Source organism: Coturnix japonica, chromosome 1 (assembly GCF_001577835.2).
Source record: "Coturnix japonica isolate 7356 chromosome 1, Coturnix japonica 2.1, whole genome shotgun sequence".
NCBI classification, from domain to species: domain Eukaryota; kingdom Metazoa; phylum Chordata; class Aves; order Galliformes; family Phasianidae; genus Coturnix; species Coturnix japonica.
The window spans coordinates 34,570,482-34,576,481 of record NC_029516.1 but is presented as its reverse complement, the minus strand read 5'-3'; the positions used below and the strand labels follow the sequence as shown (position 1 = coordinate 34,576,481).

At 46.6% G+C, this 6,000-nt stretch overlaps 1 protein-coding gene across 2 annotated transcripts in view; it reads left to right on the top strand.

Moving 5' to 3' along the window:
• Nucleotides 1-1,189: 1,189 nt before the first annotated feature.
• Nucleotides 1,190-6,000, top strand: part of OSBPL8 (oxysterol binding protein like 8) — a 74,025-nt gene continuing 69,214 nt past the window's right edge. For both annotated transcript variants that reach the window (XM_015856915.2, XM_015856903.2), the window contains exon 1: nucleotides 1,190-1,315. The gene's annotated coding sequence lies outside the window, so the exon portion shown is untranslated. The remainder of the gene's footprint in view (nucleotides 1,316-6,000) is intronic.

Here is a 6,000-nt window from a genome sequence, read left to right as displayed (position 1 = left end):
TCCGACACCGTGACTTGCCCATGGTTGTTCTGTGAGATTTCAGGCACTTTGTTGTTGTTTTGTTTGTTTGTTTTTTCTCTTTGGCATTTTGTACCTAACAGCTGAGGGGAAAAGCAACCTTCTGCAGCTGGAGATATTGCTACAGATGTACCTGAAAGAAAAAGAAGAGCTGCTGGAAGGATACTCAGCCTTTTAATTAACTCTGCCTATTTGAGGAGCAGAATGAAAAGACCGTGAGTGGAACATGGGCCGGAGATAATGGGCTCCTGGAGACACTGACACGTAATAACACTGAAAAATACATGGAGCTGAAGTTGTACTTTCCGGGCTGGAGGCATTCATCCTTTGGCAGTTTCTGTGCCACTGGTCAGCTGGGCAGCACTGGAGGCACCACATGTCTTCTGTCTGTACTGACAGCCATCCCTCTTGACATAAGTGGAAAGAGGATGCTCAGCATTTCCAAAGTTGCTCAGCAGTTTGCAGCCGCTCCCAGTTATAGCAACTGGCAGGCGATGAAAACCTGGGGTGTGCATTTGTTTTATTTTAAACATGACAACGTGATCTATGCGCTGTGGGTTTATATTACCAACACATACATGGCTAAAACTGCTACAAGAGGACACTGAACTCAGGAAATTCCACATGAAGAACTCCCTCACCGTGAAGGTGATGGAGCAGTGGAACAGGCTGCCCAGACAGACTGTGGAGAATCCTGCTATCACAGAATGACCCGGGTTGGAAGGGACCTCAAGGATCATGTAGTTCCAACCCCCCTGCCTGGCAGGGCCACCAAACATACACCTTTACTAGATCAGGTTGCCCAGGGCCCCGTCCAACCTGGTCTTGAACACCTCCAAGGACGGGGCATCCACAACCTCCCTGGGCAGCCTGTTCCAGGGCCTAACCACTCTCCTAGTACGGAGAGCCTAGTACGGGCTATGGGAGGCCTCGCCATGCGACTGCAGGGGATCCACTTGAGCAAGGACTCGATTATCTCCAGAGCTCCCTTCCAACCCCCGCTGCCCCAAAACGCTCCATCCTCTCCCCGTTAGCGGCCATTTCCCTCCCGTCCCCATGGTGACGAGCAGCTCCCACCCCCGCCCCGAGCCACCACCGACACCCTCATGACAAGGCGGCGCCTGCGCTCTCGCCATGGCGGCGGCTGCGGATGAGCGGATCAAGCGGCGACAGGGCGGGGCTGCAGCGGAGCGAGAGGGGCGGGGACGGCGCGGGGGCGGGGAGGGGTCCCGGTGCCTCTCCCGCTCCCGGCTGGGCCGAGCTGTGTCTCCCGTCCGGACCCGGCTCTGGGGACAAGGTGAGGCAGCGCTCCGCCGGGGCTGCGCGGCGGAGGGGCCGTCGGCGGGCGGTGGGGCCGCCTGCGTGGCACCGCGGTGCCGCCCGATCGGCCGGGGGTGGCGGCTGCCGCCGGGCTGCGGGTCCCGCAGGGTGCCCCACCACAGGGTGCCCCACAGGGTGCACCTGGAAGTTTTCCTAACTTCAGTCATTTAATCCGAAGTACGGGCAATACGGATCTATTGATCGCCGGTACGCAGTTGGGTCGCTGCTGGTGCTCGTTCGGTGTTTACCTGACGGTGGAAATTGTGGTAAGAGCCGTGGGTGCTGAATTGAAGCTCACGGCCGATGTCAGAGGTGGGACTGGGCACAGAGCGCAGCTCCGGACACATCTGCCTTACAGAGCGCCTGGTGCTGCTGACACCTGGTACCTCCATTCTGCTCCATTTCAGAGTTCCCTGCCAGCTGCTGAGGCTGTTTGCTGCTTGGGTATCGTGTTGGTTTTGCATCACAGCTCCTGAGCTTTGAAGCAGTTTGCTTTGTGAGCAAACAACTTTCTTAGAGCTCCTTTCTGAGCGCTAACTTAACGCAGTCTGTTTCAAAACTGAAGCACAGAGCTGCTCAGTTGTGGGCGCTGGTTTAACTGTTGGTGGGGAGTTGTGTGGGTGCTGTAAGTATAGTGAGCTGCTGAAAGAGGTGTAACTTAGAATACAACAAGCGATATATGTTTATCTTTTCCTCTGGTTAAGGGAAAGGGCCCTGTTTAAACACGCTTTCCTGTCAAATTACTGTACAATGAACTCAGAAAGTGACCGTGCAGCTCTCGTGTCTATGCACAGCACTGAACTTCTGCGTGTACTTTGTGTTCTGTGCTTGAATTGTCATCAATGTTTGTTTGAACTTGTTAACTTTTACTGTGTAAGGAACAATTTACTGAGGCTGAGGGAAAAACTATTGGGCTTGTGTACTTCTTACTGGGAAGTGAACCGGGGGGAAAGGCAGGCTGATATGCTTGTTGTTTTTCATTGTATCTTACCGTATTACCTCAGGGGTTTACTCCTAATGGAGCCGAAGTGCTGGAATTAGTAGAAAATTGAAGTTTTAGGATTGCTGTGTTTTGGAGGCGATAAATATTGTGTTGAACTGATGGATAAAAGCATGAAGGAATGCAGTACATGTAAGCATCCAGCTTTTTATTTTGCCTGTTATCATTCTTTGAAGGAAATGCTCATGCTGCCACCCAGTACAAGAACCGATGCATGCTTGTGCCCTATGGAGCTGTGCTCCAGCTCCCTCTGCCTCTGGTAAATCTTTGTGTGGAGCACTTTGCCAACATTTAATCAACTGTGCTGCTGGTTTGGCTCTCTTCCCCGGTGGCTGTCCCACCACCTGCCTCCCTATTGCGTTACACACAACTGTTCTCTGACACCTCTTGTGTAACTTTCAGAGGGGGTTTCTCCCTCGTCCCCCATGTGCTATGAAATCTCTGTCATGTCAGGCTATCTGCCAAATCATTTCTCATGTTAGTCTCGTGGGCTTTTGTTTTGGAACAGAAAATAAACTTGATATGGGGAACACATGACATCATATAGTTAACTATTCCAAATGGGCCCCCTTCCTTTATTCTATGCTCATGCTGATATTGAATTAGTAAAACTTCTCTATTTTGTTAGGCTGCCTTTCTAGTTAACTTTTATTACAAGGCATGTAGAGATAGTTACAGTCAATAGTAGTAATAGTTAACAACACATAGTTGTTTGTTGTGTGTGTCAGCAGTCTGTCTTTTAGAGTCCGAGGGATAAGGAAGATTTTTCCTGAAGGCTTTGTTTCCTTTCAGAGGGCTGCGTCTGGATTTGCTCGAGTGATTTCTTTTGCTGTTGTGTTGTGGATAAAGTTGATAACCTCTCTGTTTACTGCCAGTAGGTTTATTTCCTTCCTTCCCTCTGCTGCTACAGCTCTTCCACTAATACAGAGTGAAGGGTTTACAGCTGGAGCCACTTGAAGGGCCTCTTGCTTTCCTTGAAAAGGTATGAGCAGATATTGAGGCTAGTGTGGCTTTTACAGGTTTTTCAGATGTCAGAAGGTCTAATTGCAATCAGACAGTACAAGAAAGGTTATTTCCTATGAAAAATTAGTATTTGTTTTCACAATCTTTGGAATTAAAGGGAAAAGATGTCGTTACTTCATACACTTGCTTTGGAGCCCTGACTTAAACAATCTGCATCATTTCAGAGATGTTTTCTATAATTCAATTTCTGGTCAAGGAAATGGATTCTCTACCTAAAAAGTCAATTTAAACTCTGTAGAAGCAGCTGCTTGTGGCTTTATCTAAAAGAAGCACTTGGCCAGCTCATGGTAATAGCAAGTTGCATATATTTCCAGTAGTTTGTCTCTGTTAATTCATTATATGGTCATTTCATACTGTAGACTTGAAGGTGTTTCAGGGACTGACCTTCACCTCTAAGAGGAAGGTATATGTGCAGCACTGAACCTTATAAACTGAGGGATGTTTAGGAAACAGTTCTTGCAATAGGGTGCTGATTAACAGCAGATACATTAGTCAGATGTGTTCTGCTTAGAGTAGCTTGTTCTGGATTGTACACAGTTTGAATTCTGCAGTATTTTGCTGTGTTTGTTATAAAACAATCTTTTATTCCATCTGTACTCTACAACAGGGAAATCTGTTGCAGATGTAACGTATATGGTAGCATAAAAAAAAGCCTAGAGAACTAGAAGTGTTTGACAGATGGTAAGTGGCATTTGGAAAGTGAGATTTTCATTCTGAGGAAGTAACGTGGACTTCTGGTACAGGATGAAGAAATAAGCCTCATTTTCTTCACACTGTTAGTGGTAGATGTGAGCTTTATCTTGGTTTGCCTTTTCCCTCAGTGTGCAGCATTGATTGTCCAGTGAAAATGTTCCATCTGTCTCTTTGAAAGCTCCTGAATTTGCGGTGACTTTGACACAGAACTGAAATGCGTGTAGCTGACCTTCCTCTCTTTTTATTTTTAATTCGACCGTTTCCCTGCACCGTATCTCATTTTATGTTCTCACAGCATCTAGGCTTGAGTACGTTCACGCACTATCTCTACGTTCATGTATTTTCCAGTGCTGTAATCCTGTCACCCAGCATTTGTATTGAAGTAATGCAGAAGATGTTGATATGACTGTTCAGTTGAGGCAGGGGAAGGCAGCTTGTTTCTTTCTGTTACCTTTTCTTTGCCTGCAAACAGAAGCCGTGCTATTCTGAAGATCAGCTGATTGTTTTTTAAGAGACTTGGAATTCAGAGGGCAGCTGTGTGTTACTCCTCATTTAAACTCATGAATCTATTTATTTTTTTCTTTAATAAAAGTATTATTATACAACTTAAGGAAGTGTGTTTGCTTGAAGGAACTGTGCATCAGAAGATAAGCTGGTTTTAATGCACGCTGGCTTGAAGCTGATATTAAGCTGGTGCCCAGTGTACTGAAGAGGATACTTGATTGGGGTTGGTCTTTATTTGTCTTTCCTTAGCAATAACTTTAAGTTCTGCAGTATGTTTCCCCTCTTCCCCCCTGCAAAAGTAACAATACTCATGGATGATTTACTTGACTCCTCAAATGATGAATGGAAGAACTATGATTCCAACACTGGGATTTCCTATAAATACCTATGGATTGCCTCTTCTCAGCAACTGGCATATTTTCCTCAGAAGGATATTCTTAACTGATATAGATGAATTGGAGAGTTAAGGCAAACAGCATGTTACTTAAAGCTAGGAGGTGGTGGAGTCTCCTTCTCTGTAGATATTCAAGACCCACCTGGACCGCCTACCTGTGTGATGTGGTGTAGGGAGCCTGCTTTGGCAGGGGGTTGGACTCGATGATCTCTAGAGGTCCCTTCCAACCCCTACAATTCTGTGATTCTGTGAAGGGCAGTGAATGTAGGTTCAGCTGCTGTCTAATTCATGAATTATTGAAGGTTCTTGGCAGCATCCTGAAGGAGAAATATGATTCACTGTAAGAGACATGAACACTTTTTGGCAGGTACACAGCAGGTTCCTCTGCATGAGGTTTTCTGTGGAATATTTTTTCTCATTACTGTTATGACATGTAGTAATCCAGATACTTCTACCAGCAAAGTGGGCATTCTCCTGGGCAAAGCATTTGTTCAGGCAGTGATCTGAGGATTCTTTCTTGCTTTTTTTGGTTAATATGCTCAGATTGTACATTCTTGCAGTCTTTGCAAGTTTACAGAAGTACGTGATGATGCCGTGTGTGACTAGATACTCATCAAGTGGTGCTGAATTAAGAAACGTTCACTTGAGAGCTCAGCTTCCCTCTTCCAGCTGTGAAGTAATGGGGAAGATCACTCAGAATGGAGATTCAGTGATGGATAGAAGACAGTTGCAGTGCTGAATAGCATATTTTTTCTCATTATTCCTGCATGTTAAGCTCTGTCCAGTGCAAATAGCTGCTTGCAGGTCTCTGATCAATTTGGGACAAGCAGCAATTAGAGAGCTCTGCATGGTGCACCATCTGCAGTGATATCAGTGCTGTAGGACTGGTCCCCTTACTGAGCCACAGAGCTGACACATCGCACTGCTGGAGCCCTGAAGGGCTGCTGTGTGGTGGGTAGCTGGGCAGCAGGTCTGTTCTGTGTGTGGGATGTGCTGCAGAGAGCAGAGCAATGCGGCTCTTTCAGCATGGCCTGCAAACCATTACCCT